This window comes from Stenella coeruleoalba (assembly GCF_951394435.1).
Source record: "Stenella coeruleoalba genome assembly, chromosome: 9".
Lineage (NCBI taxonomy): Eukaryota > Metazoa > Chordata > Mammalia > Artiodactyla > Delphinidae > Stenella > Stenella coeruleoalba.
Genome location: NC_137155.1, coordinates 92,687,497 through 92,707,801, shown reverse-complemented (window position 1 = coordinate 92,707,801; position 20,305 = coordinate 92,687,497). Strand labels below are relative to the sequence as shown.

Genomic DNA, 20,305 nt, shown 5'->3' with positions numbered 1-20,305 from the left:
CAGTGGCTTCTCTTGTTGCAGAGTATGGGCTCTAGGGCCGCAGGCTTCAGTAGCTGTGGTGCACGTGCTCAGTAGTTGTGGCTCGCAGGCTCTAGAGTGCAGGCTCAGTAGTTGTGGCGCATGGGCTTAGTTGCTCCTCAGTATGTGGGGTCTTCCCGGACCAGGGCTCGAACCTGTGTCCCCTGCATTGGCAGGCTGATTCTTAACCACTGTGCCACCAGGGAAGTCCCTGGAGGTCGCCTTGTGAAGACAGAGGCAGATATCAGAGGGATGCATCTCAAGCCAAGGAATGCCGAGGACTGCCAGCCAACACCAGAAGCTAGAAGAGGCGAAGAAGGATTCTGCCCTGCAGGTTTCAGAGGGGGCACAGCCCTGATAACACCCTGATCTCCGACTTCTAGTCTCCAAAACTATGAAAGAATAAATTTCTCTTGTTTTAAGGCTCCCAGTTTGTGGTACTTGGTGACGCCAGCCCTAGGAAACGAATACAGCCCCCATTCTGCTTCACCCTCACCCTGAGTGACCTTGTTCATTTCCATATTTTTAAAAACCATCCGGTTGCTGATGATTCCCGAGTTTATACACTAAAGCCGTATTACGTGAACAGTGATTTCAACTTTACCCACATGGCAAAGAAAAAAGTCTTCCTTCCTCCATTTTTCCCATTTCCGCAAACCAGACTTTGCTTTCCGGTAACCCAGAGATGTTGCTGGGGGTGAGGGAGATGCAAATAGGGGCCACAGTGCAAAGAACAAAAGAAGTGGACCCCGGCTTCTGGCTTCCAAAGGCTCAGGTTCAAGAGACAGTAGAGTTTTCCAAAGGCAGTTTCTAATTGTTTGCACTTTGGCTTTACATGCTGACTTTACACCTTAACCCTGAGGTCAGAGGAGACTCCATATATCCCCATCCTACACGTCATCTTTCAACTCCCAGCCTGTATAACTGACCACTAGACACATCTGCTTGAATGTCTCACAAACATCTCAAACAAGCATCTTCAAAACTGAACTCTGGATTTTCCTCTCTAACCAGTTTCTCCCTGTCTCTGGTGCTACCACGCTAATCTAAGCTATTACAGTCCCATCGTGGGATTCACTGAAAGTAGCCTGATTGCAAACCCTGCTTTCACAGTTGCCTCTACAGGGTCCATTCTCACATAGTGACAGTTGTGTCATAGCTCTTCTGGTTAAAATCTTTAAAAATCTTCCTAATATCCTTACTGTAACCTAAATCCTCATGAGGGCCACATGGCCCTGTGAAATCTTTCCCCTGCCTACTTTTTCCAACTTCACCTAGGTTCCTCTCTGCGTCACTCACTGCATTTCAATCATCCTGGCCTCTTTCATTCTTCTTAAATATGCTAAACTCTTTCCCACCTGACTGCCTGCCCCTGGTGGAGGGAACAGCACACGTGAAGACGCTGACATGGCTAGCTGTTTCTCAGCCTTTAGGTCTTAACTTCAAAGCATCTTCTCAAAGAGGCCCTTCCTAGCTCCTGAGTCTACAATAGGTGCTCACACTTCTCTCTCAACATACCCTGCTTTTTCCTTTGAGTACTTCTTATTATTTGTTATTATATATTCATTTAGTTTTCTTATTTATTGTCTGTTCCACCTGTTCACCTCCTGCCCAGACTATGGGCTCCTTGAGGACAGGGACCTCTGTGTCTTGTGTATCAGAATATATTCAGTATTGGGCACTGTTATGGACTGAATTGTGTTTTCCCAAGATTCATATGTTGAAACCCTAACCCCCAGAGCGACTGAATTTGGAGATAGGGCCTTGTCTTGGCTCAGGCTGCCATGATAAAATGCCATAGACAGGGTGGCTTACAAACAACCAGAAATTTATTTCCCACAGTTCTGGAGGCTGGAAGTCTGAGATCAGGATGCCAGCACAGTTGGGTTCTGATGAGAGCCCTCTTCCAAGCTGCAGACTGGCGACTTCTCATTGTATCCTCACACAGCAAAAGGAGAACTAGCTAGCTCTCTGGTCTCTTCTTATAAGAGCACTAATGCCATTCAGGAGGGTTCTACCATCATGACCTAATAACCTCCCAAAGACCTCACCTCCAAATACCATCACAATGAGAATTAGATTCAACATCTGAATTTTGCGGGAACACTAACATTTAGTCCCTAACAGGTCTTTAAAGAAGTAATTAAAGTTCTAAATGAGGCCATAAGGATGGGGTCCTAATCCAATATGATTAGCATCCTTGAAAGAAGAGGAGACCACGACAGGGGAACCTGAGGACTGGTGGCCATTAGCCAGGCAGAAGGAAATAGTGTATGCAAAGGCCCTGAGGTTGAGAGGAGCACAGTGTATTTTAGGATCTGAAAGGTGGAGCTCAGAGAACAAGGAGAGAGGTTCTAGAAGAGGCTGGTGAGGCAGGCCAGAGCCAGACCAGGCAGGGCTTCTCAGGCCACATGCAAGAGTTTGGAGTAAGGGCAATCCATGTTAAGGACACAAATGACAGGATCAGGTTTGTGTGGAAACAAGATCCATCTGGCTGCTCTGTGGAGAGTTTGTAAGATGGGGCTGGGGTGGGGTGGGATGGTGGGGAGGTGAGGATAGATGTAGAGAGACCAGGAGTCCACAGGAGGCAAAGTGCGAAACCGTGGCTTGAACTAGGGTGATGGAAGCAGAGATGAGCGGGTAATTCCAAAAGATATTTAGAAAGATGTACAAAAAAGAAAAAGACCAGGTCTTTGCCCTCAAAAACCTTACTTTTTCTGAGGATGGAAAGCCATGCCGAAGGTAGGAATGGTAGTAGATAAGGAATAAATAGGAAGAGGAAGGAATAGAACCTGGTCTAATAGAATCCTGAAAGTATTAAAAATGGAATTCTGAGGGGTGATATTGTAAGAAGAGGAAAGTCAAGATTCTTGTGCCTAATCTGTTTGTCTGATTACCTTACAAAATCCCCTTTGTAACGCAGAAGCCCCAACATGTATCAGTTCACTACTGGAAATAATATTTTGCATTAAGAGTTTTCTCTTTTAGCCCATTTTCATTCAGTTTTAGATCTGATTTTTTGCTACTCAACAGATCATACTCTTGGTTGCCTTTTTTTTTTTTTTTTTTTTTTTTGTGGTACACGGGCCTGTCACTGTTGTGGTCTCTCCCACTGTGGACCACAAGCCCCGGACGCGCAGGCTCAGTGGCCATGGCTCACGCGCCCAGCCGCTCCGCGGCATGTGGGATCTTCCCGGACCGGGGCACGAACCCGTGTCCCCTGCATCGGCAGGCGGACTCTCAACCACTGCGCCACCAGGGAAGCCCTTGGTTGCCTTTTAATTATTGGATTGCTGTTCTTTATCTGCAGTCTCTGACTAGCAACCTTATTATAACGATTGCCCAAGACTCAGAACTGCACAGGGCACAATAAAAATCTGGAATAATGAAAATGCTTAAATTAAATAAAAATCTCCTAACAAGTAGCAGAGCACATTGGAATGGATTATATGAGTCACCGACTGTATGAATGATTTATTTTGGAAGTTACATCAGCTGAGGAAGATCATATTTTGATCTCAACATTCAATACTGAGGCTTGTCCTAATACCCTCATCACAGAGCCTCTGAATGAAATAGCCTCATGCAGAGATTATTAATCTATAAATAAAACCCTGATGGTCTATTGGGATTTACAACTACTGTTTTTAAAAATATTTGCTAGTGGCTTTAATGGTTGCTGCATATTTCTTTTCAGTGTCCCATATCTGTTTGTAACTGTGTGTGAGTGTGCGTGTTGTGTGGTAAACTTGCTACACTAGCCATATTGTGATGTACAGGCTAGAATCTGCTTCTCGTTCTTATTTTTTTTAATACACTATTAGATTCCATTGATCTTTTGTTTTAGTAAGTTTATTTTATTTATTTTTATTTTTGGCTGCGTTGGGTCTTTGTTGCTGTGCGCGGGCTTTCTGTAGTTGTGGTGAGTGGGGGCTATTCTTTGTTGTGGTGCGCGGGCTTCTCATTGCAGTGGCTTCTCTTGTTGCAGAGCAGGGGCTCTAGGCACACAGGCTTCAGTAGTTGTGGCACTCGGGCTCAGTAGTTGTGGCTCGTGGGTTCTAGAGTGCAGGCTCAGTAGTTGTGGCGCACGGGCTTAGTTGCTCCGCGGCACGTGGGATCTTCCTGGACCAGGGCTCAAACCCGTGTCCCCTGCATTGGCAGGTAGATTCTTAACCACTGCGCCACCAGGGAAGCCCATCTTTCTTATTTTTAAAGAAGAATAAGAAAAGAAGAAAGCCTTATAAAACATTAAAGAAAATCCCAATTTTGTGACTTGAGAATGCAGAATGGTTTTATGAATGGAAAACTAGAGAGCTATGTTCTAAATTCTATTCCTCCTTTACTAGAGCAGCACAAAGGAATCGCATGGCAAGAGATCTCATCAGACACCTCCCAAAAGAGGAGATCCGAATGGCCAGTAATGACACGAAAGGGTACTCGACCTCCTCAGTAATCAGAGAAATGCAAATGGAAACGAAAATGAGATGCCTTAACAGAAAGGCTAGAGTTAAAAGGACCGGCTGACGAAGCATTGACAAAGACGCCGAACAGTGGGAACACTCATACATTCCTGGTGGGAGTAAAGTTGGCATAACCAAATTGGAAAACTGACAGTGTCTAGAAGAGATGAACATGGACATACACAATGATTCTACTTACAAGAACATCACTGTATTAGTTTTCTATTGCTGCTGTAACAAATTACCTGACACTTAGTGGAATAAAACAACATATCTTTTTATCTTATGGTTCTGTAGTTCAGAAGTTCAAAATGGGTCTCCTGGGTTAAAATCAAGGTGTCAGCAAGGCTATGTTCTTTCTGGAGATTCTAGGGAAGAATCCTTTTCCTTGATCATTTCAGCTTCTAGAGGCCACCCATAGTCCTCGGCTGATGGTCCCAGAGCCAGCAACAGTGGGTGGGTCTCAGAAGGCATCCCTCTGACCTCCTTTTCTGCCCCCTCTCCGACTTGCACATTTAAGGACACTTGTGATTACACTGGGCCTAGCCAGATCATCCAGGATAATCTTCCTATCGTAAAGTCAGCTGATTATCAAATGTACTTCCATTTGCTGCCCTAATTCCACTTTGCCATGAAATGTAACATATTCATAGGTTCTGGGGATTAGGATGTAGATATCTCTGTGGACCTGCCTACCACAATGGCTAACAGAAATGCATGCACGTGTGTATCAAAAGACGTGTACAAGGAGGTTTAGAGCCTAGTGTAGGTAGTGTCTTTATTGGCCCCCAAGTGGAAATAACCCAAATGTATATCAGTGGTAGAATAGATTGTTATATAATGTATATTGTAGTATATTCATATAACAGAATTCTTTATGGTAATGAAATACATTGAGTTACAGCTTCATACTACAGCTTAAATGGACCTCACACATATGTTAAGCAAGAAGCCAGACGCAGAACACGTACTGCAGGATTGTATTTACATATAAGTTTAAGAACAGGCAAATGTGTCAATTATACCTCCGTAAAGCTGAAAAAAAAAAAAAAAAAGCAAATGTGTCAATTATACCTCCGTAAAGCTGAAAAAAAAAAAAAAACCCAGGCAGATGTGGTACCAGAGTCTAGGTAGCGGCTACACTTATGGAGGGAGAAGAAAGGTGATGCCTGGGAGAACTAGGGCTTCTGGATGATTCTGGATGATTCTAGGTCATGTTCTATTTCTTGACCTGAGTGGTTACATGGGTGTGTTCATTTTATGAAAATTCACTGAGCTGTGCACTTTAGATCTGTACACTTTTCGTATCTGTGTTATGCTTTGATTAAAAAAAGGTTTCTAAAATGACCCACCTACGTTACTTTTTCTTATTAAATGTCTTTAACTATTGGTCTCACGTCGCTGGGCAGCCCCGTGGAGAGGCCCACACGATTGAGTTTGGAAGCACATCTTCCGAGGCCTGTGAACAGCCACACCGCTGAGCTTCGAAGTGGCCCTTGGAGTCCTGGGATGAGGCTGCAGCCCAGACCGACACCGTGACTGCAGCCTGTGAGACCTTGAGCCCGACACCAGCTCAACTACTCCCAGAGGCCTGACGCACAGGAACTGTGAGACAACGGACGTTTGCTGTTTCAAATCGCTAAGTATTGGGGGTAATTTGTTACTCAGCAAGAGATTGCTAATATGGGAACCACCTAGGGCTGCTTCGCACTTGCAGAGATTTTGGGGAGAGGCCTGGCCTGTGCGGTCCACATATCCACGTGAAAGCGTAAGTGCAGCTCTGATCAGAAAGTCAGCCCCATAAGTCAGTGCCCTGTCAGGGAGCACAAGGAAGAGGTGTAGGGTGCAGCCCACATTAGTTGGGCAAAGGGCAACACCTGCATTACAGAAGACAGAAAACAGCGACGGTGTGTCCCAACGCCTGGGCCTAGACATCCCGGAACAGACACTAGGTAGAGAGATAAAGGTCCCATTGGCTGACACTCTGACACACTCCAGACATGGCGTCCAGGGCATGGATTCCTTTCCTGCAAGACTTCAGATGAGCCCTTCTTTTCCTCCAAGTACAGCACCAGTGGTCCCCAGAGCCTTTTCAACCCCTATGATGGTTGCTCAAGCCTTCCCCGGAGCAGCTGTGCTAAGGAGTGCTTCCAAACAACGGAAACGGGGAAGTCCTGTGACGTCACACCTCCCCTGAGCTGCTCCAGGCCCGGCCACCCAGCCAAGTGACCGAGCTCTGCCACTGGCTGCATGACTTCTCAGCTGCGCCCTCCACAGCCCAGCGCGCAGGAGCGGTCCTCCTACTCCAGGGAAACCTGTTGACAGACTTTGTGGTTATTGACCACGAAATCTGGCTGCACACGTTCCCACAGATGTCTCCAAACTCCATAATACGTATCGCAGCACCCTAGCTAGCTCGCGGGCTTCTGGAGACACAGAATTTGTCTCATGCACCCTCTGTAGCATCACACGCGCCCTTGAACTAGGGGGAAGGGGCCATGTGTGCAGAGAGATGCTGATTTCTACCTTCACACAGACGTGCCAAGAAAACGCAGCTTTTTTATTTCCTGTAACTGATCTGCTCTTCACCGTCAGCCCCCATCCCATTGGGTAACTCTGAAGAGAAACAAAATTAAAATTTGAGCAGTGTATGAGAGGGCAGACTGCATGAGAGGGCAGGTGAGAACCAGCAGACAGAGACTCAGAGCTGGGAAGGCGGGGCAGTCCTGAGGCTCACCTCCCGGTCTTCTCCAGGCTGGGAATGGGTTGGGAGGGGGCATATTTTTAATGTGCAAGGTCCCCGCCCCGGGATTCAAGTCCAAGCCCTGGAGAGCTTAGTTCTGTGGCCAGCGAGGGAAGCTGCAGAAGGAGCTGCTACTGAGCCCAAGGAAGATTCAGCACATTGATTTTTTTCCCCTTTATTTTTTTCTAGTCACTGTGGTTTGTGATTGAGTGGGGAGGTTGGGGAGGACAGCCAAGGCTTTTAAAGGTGCCAATACTCCAGCCAGAAATAAGGAAGAGTGGCTGCTAAAAGAGTCTGGATTCTCCGTTCCACCCTCCTGTGCCTCATTTTTCTTCTCCTCTTTCTGCTTTCTTAGATGACCCTGCCTGTCAGCAGTGTGATTAAGAGCTTTGCTGAAGTGCAGATCAGGACTCGGACGAGGGCTCAGAGCGGGAGTCAGAAGGCCTGGGCCCTGAGCCCGGCTGATGATCTGACCTTGAGCACATCGCCACCCGGCTCCCTGGTTCCTGCCTCCCTTCCTTCACGTGCGCTTTCACTCTGGCATCGATCAAAAAATAACGGAGTGTCTATTGTGTGCTAGGCACTCTTCATGCAGTCGTGACAAAACAGACACGGTCCTGCCCTCAGGGGGCTTATACTCTAGGAAGGTAGAGGACATTCAAGAAAGGGCAAGAAATAAATATGTGCCTACAGGTAATGTTAAATGCCACCGAGCAAAACAACCGCACACCATGGAAGAGAATCACCACGCAGTTGGCGGTCAGGGCAGCTTTCTCTCTGAGACATTTAAGCGAGGGCCACAAGGATGACATAAAATGGAGGTGGGACCCAGGTCACACCCACGGGGACAGACTGCCAAGGAAACCAACAGATGATGAGGAAAAGAGCTCCAGTTGACCCCTCATCTGGTAGGACAGATTCAGGAGCTACTCTCCACATTTTTTAAGCCTATTCACTTCTTCGTTAGCACCAGCCTGTAAGGTGGCACCTAGAAATCCAGTGTCTGAATGTCTCCTGCCCTTGACAGAACCATGTTAAGTGCATAGTGGTACAAGTCTGCTATTTTCTACTTTTAAAATAGGACTTTCTAAATTGAAAGAATTTGTGAACGATGCTATAATAAGGATCTAAAATCCTTCTTATATCAAAAGTCAGGAAGCAGAGATACTTGTGAAATCAACTCTCTACATTTTCATTTGGGAAAGCCTCAAATTCTTTTATAGAAAATTGGAAATTGAGTGTGTCCCAAGATCTTTCTTATACAGTCGTAACATTCCCATCTGGTAGACTCCGAGCAATTACCAACAAAGATCAATAAAGCCAAGTTTTACGCTATGGTTACAAATATTCTTTCCATTCTTTTCTCCCTATTATCCATCTCCATGACCATTTACTCAGCAAACATTTCCTAGACACCTACTGTGTGCCAGGGACCATTCTTCACACTGGCTGGGAATATAGCAATGAACAAAACAGAACAGACTAAGTCCCTCTTCTCGTGAAGCTTACCTTTTGCTGGAGGGAGACAGTCAATAAATAAACAAATTAACATGCAATGAGTCTGTTAGCCATTGATGACAAAAAGAGAAAGAAAGCAGAGAAAGGAGATAGAGAGTGACTCATGGGGGTCAGAGTTCCTACTTTGTACAGAAGTCAGAGAAGATGGTATTTGAGCAGAAACTGGAAAGACTCGAGGGGAAGAGTGTTCCAGGCAGAGGAAACAGAATATGCAAAGGCTCTGGGTGGTGGGGTGTTTGATGTGTTCTAGAAACAGGAAGCTGGTGTGGCTGGAGTGGAGTGAGAGGTGTCTTAGTTTTCATACTTCCTGAGACAAGGATTTGGGTACAAGGGGTTTCTGGAGGTGATCTTAGGAAGCACTAAGAGAGAGTGGGAGAGAGAGGGAAGGAAGGAAAGCTAACAATGGGACATTAATGAGTGGGTGTCTCAGTGTGGGCCACTGAGGCTCAGTCCTGCTGGGGACCTCTGAGAATACATGGGACATGCCTCAGAACTGCCCCAGTGACCAGTCAGGAAGTTGGGTATTTTCCCACTCCTGCCTCACTGCTGAAGATGGCTTCTGGAAGCTGCCCCTGAGGCCACAGAAGACTTCCAGGCAGATGCACAAAGACCACTGGAGCCCAGGCCAGTGTTAGCAGGTGGCGTCTGGGGCAAGCCAGGGGTGTGGGCAGGGCACTGACCCCATCTGCTGCAGGAGGCAACAGGAAGAGATGAGATCCAGAGGCGGCGCCACCCAGATCAGACGGGCCTGCTTGGCCTCGATAAGAACTGCGGACTTCATCTTCAGCATGGTGGCAAGCATTTGGAGACTTTAAGCAACATGATCTGATTTCCACTTTTAAATAAAAATATTATGGGGGCCGGGGGGGAGGGACAGACTGGGAGGTTGAGGTTGACATGTACACACACTGCTATATTTAAAGCAGATAACCAACAAGGACCTACTGTACAGCACAGGGAACTCTGCTCAATACTCTGTAATGACCTAAATGGGATAAGAATTTGAAAAAAAATAGATGCATTTCTATGTATAACAATCACTTTGCTGTACACCTGAAACTAACACAACATTGTCAATCAACTGTACTCCAATATAAAATTTTAAAAGAATGTTTTTAAATATGTGGTATATACACACAACGGACTATTACTCAGGCATTAAAAAAGAATGAGGAGAACCGACTCCCTCTTGTGAGAGCACCGGAATCACAAATAACTGCTGAACAATCATCAAAAGGAAGACATTGGGACTCACCAAAAAATATACCCCACATTCAAAGACAAAGGAGCAGCCACAATGAGATGGTAGGAGGGGCAATAAACAAATAAACAATAAAATCAAATCCCATAACTGCTGGGTGCGTGACTCACACACTGGAGAACACTTATACCACAGAAGTCCACCCACTGGAGTGAAGGTTCTGAGCCCCACGTCAGGCTTCACAACCTGGGGGTCCGGTCGGGTCCGGCAATGGGAGGAGGAATTCCTAGAGAATCAGACTTTGAAGGCTAGCGGGATTTGATTGCAGGACGTTGACAGGACTGGGGAAAACAGAAACTCCACTCTTGGAGGGCACACACAAAGTAGTGTGCGCATCGGGACCCAGGGGAAGGAGCAGTGACCCTGTAGGAGACTGAACCAGACCTACCTCCAAGTGTTGGAGGGTCTCCTGCAGAGTCAGGGGGTGGCTGTGTCTCACCGTGAGGACAAGGACACTGGCAGGAGAAGTTCTGGGAAGTGCTCCTTGGCGTGAGCCCTCCCAGAGTCCGCCATTAGCTCCACCAAAGAGCCCCGGTAGGCTCCAGTGTTGGGTCGCCTCAGGCCCACAACCAACACGGAGGGAACCCAGCCTCACCCATCAGCAGACAAGTAGATTAAAGTTTTACTGAGCTCTGCCCACCAGAGCAACAGCCAGCTCTACCCACCACCAGTCCCTCCCATCAGGAAACTTGCACAAGGCTCTGAGATAGCCTCATCCACCAGAGGGCAGACAGCAGAAGCAAGAAGAACTACAATCCTGCAGCCTGTGGAACAAAAACCGCATTCACAGAAAGGTAGACAAGATGAAAAGGCAGAGGGCTATGTACCAGATGAAGAAACAAGATAGAACCCCAGAAAAACAACTGAATGAAGTGGACATAGGCAACCTTCCATAAAAAGAATTCAGAATAATGATAGTGAAGATGATCCAGGACCTCAGAAAAACAATGGAAGCAAAGATCGAGAGGATGCAAGAAATGTTTAACAGAGATCTAGAAGAATTAAAGAACAAACAAAGAGAGATGAACAACACAATACATGAAATGAAAAATACACTAGAAGGAATCAATAGCAGAATAACTGAGGCAGAAGAACAGATAAGTGACCTGGAAGAAAGAATGGTGGAATTCACTGCTGTGGAACAGAATAAAGAAAAAAGAATGAAAAGGAATGAAGATAGCCCAGGAGACCTCTGGGACAACATTAAACACAATAATATTCGCATTATAGGGGTCCCAGAAGGAGAAGAGAGAGAAAAAGGACCCAAGAAAATATTTGAAGAGATTATAGCCGAAAGCTTCCCTAACATGTAAAAGGAAATAGACACCCAAGGCCAGGAAATGCAGAGGGTCCCAGGCAGGATAAACCCAAGGAGAAACACGCCGAGCCACACAGTAATCAAATTGGCAAAAATTAAAGACAAAGAAAAATTGTTGAGAGCTAAAGGGAAAAATGACAAATAACATACAAGGGAACTCCCATAAGGTTAACAGCTGGTTTCTCAGCAGAAAATCTACAAGCCAGAAGGCAGTGGCATGACGTATTTAAAGTGATGAAAGGGAAGAACCTACAACAAAGATTACTCTACCGGGCAAGGGTCTCATTCAGATTCAATGGAGAAATCAAAAGCTTTATAGACAATTAAAAGCTAAGAGAATTCAGCACCACCAAACCAGCTCTACAACAAATACTAAAGGAACTTCTCTAAGTGGGAAACACAAGAGAAGAAAAGGACCTACAAAAACAAACCCAAAACAATTAAGAAAATGGTAATAAGAACAAACATATCGATAATTACCTTAAACGAAAATGGATTAAATGCTCCAACCAAAAGACACAGGCTTGCTGAAAGGATACAAAAAAAAGACCCATATATATGCTGTCTACAAGAGACCCACTTCAGACCTAGGGACACATACAGACAGAAAGTGAGGGGATGGAAAAAGATATTCCATGCAAATGGAAATTCAAAAAAAGCTGGAGTAGCAATACTCACATCAGATAAAATAGACTTTAAAATAAAGAATGTTATAAGAGACAAGGAAGGACACTACATAATGATCAAGGGATCAATCCAAGAAGACGATATAACAATTATAAATATATATGCATCCAACATAGGAGAACCTCAATACATAAGGCAACTGCTAACAGCTATAAAAGAGGAAATCGACAGTAACACAATAATAGTGGGGGACTTTAACACCTCACTTACACCGATGGACAGATCATCCAAACAAAATTAATAAGGAAACACAAGCTTTAAATGACGCAATAGACCAGATAGATTTAATTGATATTTATAGGACATTCCATCCTAAAACAGCAGATTTCACTTTCATCTCAAGTGTGCACTGAACATTCTCCAGGAGAGATCACATCTTGGGTCACAAATCAAGCCTCAGTAAATTTAAGAAAACTGAAATCATATCAAGCATCTTTTCTGACCATAACACTATGAGATTAGAAATGAATTATGTAAAAAACACAAACACATGGAGGCTAAACAATACGTTATTAAATAACCAAGAGATCACTGAAGATATCAAAGGGAAATCAAAAAATACCTAGGGGGCTTCCCTGGTGGTGCAGTGGTTGAGGGTCGCCTGCCGTTGCAGGGAACACAGGTTCGTGCCCCGGTCCAGGAAGATCCCACATGCCGCAGAGCGGCTGGGACCGTGAGCCATGGCCACTGGGCCTGCGTGTCCGAAGCCTGTGCTTCACAACAGGAGAGGCCACAACAGTGAGAGGCCCGCGTACCGGAAAGAAAAAAAAAAAAAAACCTAGGGACAAATGACAATGAAAACACGACGATCCAAAACCTATGGGATGCAGCAAAAGCAGTTCTAAGCGGGAAGTTTATAGCAATACAATCCTACCTCAAGAAACAACAAACATCTCAAATAAACAACCTAACCTTACACCTAAAAGGAACTAGAGAAAGAAGAACAAACAAAACCCAAAGTTAGCAGAAGGAAAGAAATCATAAAGATCAGAGCAGAAATAAATGAAATAGAAAAAAAGAAAACAATAGCAAAGACCAATAAAACTAAAAGATGGTTCTTTGAGAAGATAAACAAAATTGATAAACCATTAGAAAGACTCATCAAGAAAAAAAGGGAGAGGACTCAAGTCAATAAAATTAGAAATGAAAAAGAAGTTACACAGACACCACAGAAATACAAAGCATCCTAAGAGACTGCAACAAGCAACTCTATGCCAAAAAAATGGACAACCTGGAAGAAATGGACAAATTCTTAGAAAGGTATAACCTTCCAAGACTGAACCAGGAAGAAATAGAAAATATGAACAGACCAATCACAAGTAATGAAATTGAAACTGTGATTAAAAATCTTCCAACAAACAGAAGTCCAGGACCAGATGGCTTCACAGGTGAATTCTATCAAACATTTAGAGAAGAGCTAACACCCATCCTTTTCAAACTCTTCCAAAAAATTGCAGAGGAAGGAACACTCCCAAATTCATTCTATGAGGCCACCATCACCCTGATACCAAAACCAGACAAAGATGCTCCAAAAAAAGAAAATTACAGACCAATATCACTGATGAATATAGATACAAAAATCCTCAACAAAATACTAGCAAACAGAATCCAACAACACATTAAAAGGATCATAAACCATGATCAAGTGGGATTTATCCTATACATGCAAGGATTCTTCAATATATGCAAATCAATCAATGTGATACACCATATTAACATACTGAAGAATAAAAACCATATGATCATCTCAATAGATGCAGAAAAAGCTTTTGACAAAATCCAACATCTGTTTATGATAAAAACTCTCCAGAAAGTGGGCATAGAGGGAACCTACCTCAAGATAATAAAGGCCATATACGACAAACCCACAGCAAACATCATTCTCAATGGTGAAAAAGTGAAAGCATTTTCTCTAAGATCAGGAAATAGACAAGGATGTCCACTCTCACCTCTATTATTCAACATAGTTTTTGAAGTCCTAACCACAGCAATGAGAGAAGAAAAAGAAATAAAAGGAATACAAATTGGAAAAGAAGAGGTAAAACTGTCACTGTTTGCAGATGACATGCTACTATACATAGAGAATCCTTAAGATGCCACCAGAAAACTACTAGAGCTAATCAATGAATTTGGTTAAGTTGCAGGATACAAAATTAATGCACAGAAATCTCTCGCATTCCTATACACCAATGATGAAAAATCTGAAAGAGAAATTAAGGAAACACTTCCATTTACCATTGCAACAAAAAGAATAAAATACCTAGGAATAAAGTTACCTAGGGAGACAAAAGACCTGTATGCAGAAAACTATAAGACACTGATGAAAGAAATTAAAGATGATACCAACAGATGGAGAGATATACCATGTTCTTGGATTGGAAGAATCAATATTGTGAAAATGACTATATTATCCAAAGCAATCTACAGATTCAATGCAATCCTTATCAAATTACCAATGGCATTTTTTACAGAACTAGAACAAAAAATCTTAAAATTTGTATGGAGACACAAAAGCCCCTGAATAGCCAAAGTGGTCTTGAGGGAAAAAAACAGAGCTGGAGGAATCAGACTCCCTGACTTCAGAGTATACTACAAAGCTACAGTAATCAAGACAATATGGCACTGGCACAAAAACAGAAATACAGATCAATGGAACAGGATACAAAGCCCAGAGATAAACCGACACACCTATGGTCAACTAATCTATGACAAAGAAGGCAAGGATACACAATGGAGAAAAGACAGTCTCTTCAATAAGTGGTGCTGGGACAACAGGACAGCTACATGTAAGAGAATGAAATTAGAACACTCCCTAACACCATACACAAAAATAAACTCAAAATGGTTTAGAGACCTAAATGTAAGACTGAACACTATAAAGGTCTTAGAGGAAAACATAGGAAGAACACACTTTGACATAAATCACAGCAAGATCTTTTTTGATCCACCTCCTAGAATAATGGAAATAAAAACAAAAATAAGCAAATGGGACCGAATGAAAGTTAAAAGCTTTTACAAAGCAAAGGAAACTACAAACAAGACGAAAAGACAACCCTCAGAATGGGAGAAAATATTTTCAAATGAAGCTACTGACAAAGGATTAATCTCCAAAATATACAAGCATCTCATGCAGCTCAATATTAAAAAAACAATCAACCCAATCCAAAGATGGGCAGAAGACCTAAATAGACATTTCTCCAAAGAAGGCATACAGATGGCCAAGAAGCACATGAAAAGCTGCTCAGCATCACTAATTATTAGAGAAATGCAAATCAAAACTACAATGAGGCATCACCTCACACCAGTATGAATGGGCATCATCAGAAAATCTACAAACAACAAATGCTGGAGAGGGTGTGGAGAAAAGGGAACCCTCTTGCACTCTTGGTGGGAATGTAAATTGATACAGCCACTATGGAGAACAGTATGGAGTTTCCTTAAACAACTAAAAATAGAACTACCATATGACCCAGCAATCCCACTACTGGGCATAGACCCAGAGAAAACCATAATTCAAAAAGACACATGCACCCCAATGTTCATTGCAGCACTACTTACAATAGCCAGGACATGGAATCAACCTAAATGCCCATTGACAGATGAATGGATAAAGAAGATGTGGTACATATATACAATGGAATATTACTCAGCCATAAAAAGGAACAAAATTGGGTCATTTGTTGAGACATGGATAGACTTAGAACTGTCATACAGAGTGAAGTAAGTCAGAAAGAGAAAAACAAGTATCGTATATTAACGCATATATGTGCAACCTAGAAAAATGGTACAGATGAACCGGTTTGCAGGGCAGAAATAGAGACACAGATGTAGAGTAGAAACGTATGGACACCAAGGGGGGAAAGTGGCAGGGGGTGGGGAAGGTGGTGTGATGAATTGGGCGATTGGGATTGACATGTATACACTGATGTGTATAAAACTGATGACTAATAAGGACCTGCTGTATAAAAAAATAAATAAAGTTTTAAAAAAATTAAAAAAAGAAAATTCTAGAGAACCTAAAAAAAAAAAGCAATAAAATTCTACCATTTGCAACAATGTTGTTGGACCTAGAGGGTATTATGCTTAGTGAAATAAGTCAGAGAAAGACAGAAACTCCATCACTTATACGTAGAATCTAAAAAAATAAAATGAATGTGTATAACAAAACAGAAACAGATTCACAGATAAAGAGAACAGACGAGCGGTTACCAGTGGGGAGAGGGAGGGGGCAAGATAGAAGTATGGAATTAAGAGATACAAACTGCTATGTATAAAATAAGTAACCAGGATATATTGTACAGCACAGGGAAATACGGCCATTGTTTTATGATTACGTTAAATGGAGTATAATCTATAAAAATATTGAATCACCATGTTGTACACCTGAAACTAATATAATATTGTAAGTCAACTATACTTTAATAAAAAATTTAAATCTAAAAACATATTATGACTGCTGTGGGGAGAATATACAGTAGCAGAGCAAGGATGGAAGCAGGGAGACCAGTGAGGAAGGCTTTGCAATGACGTAGGCAAGAAATGATGGCAGTGTGGCCCAGGGTGGTAGCAGCTGGATGGCAAGAGGTAGCTGATTTCTTGGTATATTTAGAAGGAAGAGCATACAGAATTTGCCAAAGGATTAGATGTGGGGCAGGAGAGGAAGAGAGGAGCTCAGACTAACTCTAAAATGGGAGAATAGAAGAGACGTTTATTGAGATGGGGTGGGCTTAGGGAGGAACCGTTTGGGACCTGTTCTACTTGGAATGTCTCCAAGTGGAAGACACCCACGTGGAGATGGGCATCAGGCAACAGGATATGTACACCTGGAACTTAACTCATGCTGACCTGACCCCCAGCTTTGTCCTTTCCCTCCTAGCCAGCCCAGCGTCTTCTCTGTCTTGGCATGACACTGCATGATGTCTTTATATCTGAGCACTTCCAGCCTCATCCCACACTTCCGACTAGGTTCAATGTCTCCCTGGTTCTCACACTACTCCACTCCCTACTCCTAAATCAAAAGGTGAACAGGCGATCAGGACATGTCCTATGCTTGGAGAGCAACCATTTGAATGCCTTCCCCATCTTCCGTCAATTCCTTTCCAGCACCTCCTAAGCAAAGGCAGAAATGCTTAAGTTGCACTGCAGCCTCAACACACTACCTCTGAAGCCTTTGTTCCATGTCCTTCACACCAAGGAAGCCTCTGAGGATGAGGTTTCTCGTGTGCCCTGGGATGAGGGAGAGAGTTTTTGGAACAGTGGGAACAAGTTACTTTTCCCCTAGAAAGATATACTAATGCTACCTTATGAAATAAACTATCTCTAAAGCTCCGTATCTGAACACACTAAAAGTTAAATTCTCACCCACATCACAGTTTGGTGTGAGTCAGGCATCTCTCCTGGTGGCACTCTTCCACGTGGTGACTCAGGATCCCAGACCCTTCCATTGTGTGTCTCCTCCATTGCAGTCCCTCACTTCCAGCACTTGGGACATTGTATGGCCAGGTCTGGAAGTGGCATATGTCACTTCTGCCCACATTGGGCAGAACTCAATCCCATGGTTCCACCTAACAGCAGGTGAGGCTGGGGAATCTAGTCTCCCCACCTGCCCAGGAAGAAGCAACAGGACTGGTGAGCACCTCTCCAGTCTCTGACACCAAAAGGTTTTCCCCCCCTCCTAGTGATGAATACATTGGTACTTCGGTTTTGCCCTTATTCTCTCGTGAATGTTACAGCGTGATTCTACTCTGCCGTGCATGATTCCTCCCAGTGAACCCAAAAGATCGAGCTTCTGAATCAGCAGAGTTGAGGACCAAACCGCACTGACCCGAAGCGCACTCAAGCCGCAAAGTTCCCTCAGGCACATCTTAGCTGGGACAACACTGCCCACCCGAGTCATCAGAAAGGCCCAAGTACATTACCTGTGCTCTGTGCTCTGTTTAATATGTCAATGAAGTGTGTCCTAAATTTAGTTATTTCTAGGATCTCTTCCTCATTCCCCAGCAGGCCCGGTTTTACTGCCCTCACATGCTTCCCATGGCGAGGGAGGGAGCTGAGGAAAGTGACTTGAAAAGAAACAAGGCAGAGGAAGGGAGGGAAAGGACAGGGTAAGGGAGGAAGTAAGCTAAACGGTGAAGACAAAAACCTGTGGGCTTCCCTGGTGGCGCAGTGGTTGAGAGTCTGCCTGCCGATGCAGGGGACACGGGTTCGTGCCCCGGTCCGGGAAGATCCCACATGTCGCAGAGCGGCTGGGCCCGTGAGCCATGGCCGCTGAGCCTGCGCGTCCGGAGCCTGTGCTCCGCAACGGGAGAGGCCACAACAGTGAGAGGCCCGCGTACCGCAAAAAAAACACAAAAAAAACCCTGTACCTGAGAGGGAGGAAGGGAAGTCAAGGGTGAACACCTGCTCGGGAGAAAGGGTTGGGGGGGCCACCCGGCAAGAGGGCGAGAGCTGCAGGAGCCTGAGGACAGGGAAAGGCAGGCGGACGCAGGGAAGGGCGCCCTTAAGAGACCCTGGGGCGGCAGCCTGGGAACCGAGTGCAGCTGTTACTACGGCAGCGGCGAAGCTCTTTGGGCTCCAAGGAGCACGAGCATCCCCTTTGGGAGCAGAACCTGCTCCCCCGGGAATGGGGGAGCGGGAAGCAGGAAGGAGGGGGAGGTGCAGGGGCGGGTAAGGATGGATCTGAGCGCAGGCAGAGACATGCCAGACGGACGGGGAATGCTGCCCCTGCTGGAAAGAACAAGTAAGTGCCCTGTGCTTGGTAGGCTAGCTTTTTACCTCCCGCTGACACTCAAAGCTCCCGCTTCTCAGTCTCAGTTTGAAATAAACACACTTGCCCACCTAGACGAAGGGACTGAGGCTGGTGCCTCCCACCCATCCGAGCTGCCCGTGCCTGGGCCTTACCTGGCCGCACTTGTATGCTTCTCGCCGGGAGTGCAGGCTGCCTCCGGGACTTTCTACTGCTCTGCAGGAAAATCTCAGGGCTGGGGCCTGAGGTCAAGAAGTGCGACGTGGGGTGCGGGTGCGTGGGCTGTAATTACGGTACTCGAGGGGGCGGCCGGCCCGAGGCGCAGAAACAGCCACAGAATCAGCCGTAAAGGATCGAACTGGCCCCGCTTCCTCTCTGAACGTTGGCCTCTGTCCTTCGCTCGGCAATACTTTTCAGACTGCCGGCTATTAGCAGGCAGAGCATGCGCAGAAAAGGTCCCGCTCAACTCCAGGCGCAGGTGGGCAGGTCGCGCCCCTCGGGGCAATTGCCCACAGCTGGGCAACCTGCACCTTCCCTCATTGGTTTCACTGCATCAGATCTGCTTGGATTTTGTTTTTTGCTCTCTTCTTTTGTTTTCTCCGTTGCGTTTCCTGTCTCTTCCTTTCCTTCGTTGTGGGCCACACCTGAGACTTCTCGTGGACGTTACTGAGTCTACAGGGCACTTAATAAGAGGGCAACCCAAGGCTACCCCCATATGAAGGTTTTTTTTTTCCTCCAGGCACCTTGGGGAACTTGCTTGCATTTCCACCAAGCCCCCTCGCTGCCAAGCTCCACCCAAGCCTGTCAGTTAAAGCGCACGATTAACTTTATGGCTGTTTAAGTAACGGAAAGGAACTGCTCATATACACAGTGCGGTTTGAAAGTAATCACGTTGAGGCTACAGGCCACATAGGAATCCCACGTCATCACTTCAGTTACATCTGAACTGTGGTGGTAAGGGCGCCATCTTGCTTCACTCAGTTATCTCCACGTGGGTTAACGCCCTTCCCAGGAATCCCTTATCACCCCTCTCTTGGGTCCTTTTGGCGAGATTCACTGGATCTGGGGGAAGGTGATGGCTGGTTGCTGTTTCTACTGCCTGTCTCTCCAAGGCTTCAAAACCAAGGCTTGTAGGTTCTCCGAGCTGCCTGGGACTACCATGCACGTTTGTGTTCCATTCTTACAGATCTGTCCTTTTCAGTTCTCCCTCTGTTTCCTTGTGTCCTTGCTCCCAGGGTTCCCTGGCCCTCCCTTCGCTCGGATTCGGCTTATGTTAGTGACTCTTTAGCCTGCGTCTGGAGCAGTTACACTAGAAAGTTCCCTCAGCTTGCCGCAGCTCCAGGCCCGGCCTTGGCAATCCCGGCCGACACAGATGTTCCGCTTTACCTTGACTGATACGGATCGGCAGGCCGCAGAGTTCACAAGTCCCAGCTGCGTTCTGCCTTGCAAATAAACACTCCTAAGAAGTTGCATCCGTTTGCTTTCTCAGAGACACGGCCCCATTTCTCTCCTCCATCTCAGATTCCACTCAGGACAGAGCCACTGTGGAAGAAGG

General features: G+C 45.2%; 1 protein-coding gene across 1 annotated transcript in view; it reads right to left on the bottom strand.

Moving 5' to 3' along the window:
* The window catches only part of AGK (acylglycerol kinase), a 124,186-nt gene extending 105,156 nt beyond the window's left edge, over positions 1–19,030 (bottom strand). The window contains exon 1 of the mRNA XM_079932167.1: positions 18,906–19,030. The gene's annotated coding sequence lies outside the window, so the exon portion shown is untranslated. The remainder of the gene's footprint in view (positions 1–18,905) is intronic.
* Between the last annotated feature and the right edge of the window lie 1,275 nt (positions 19,031–20,305).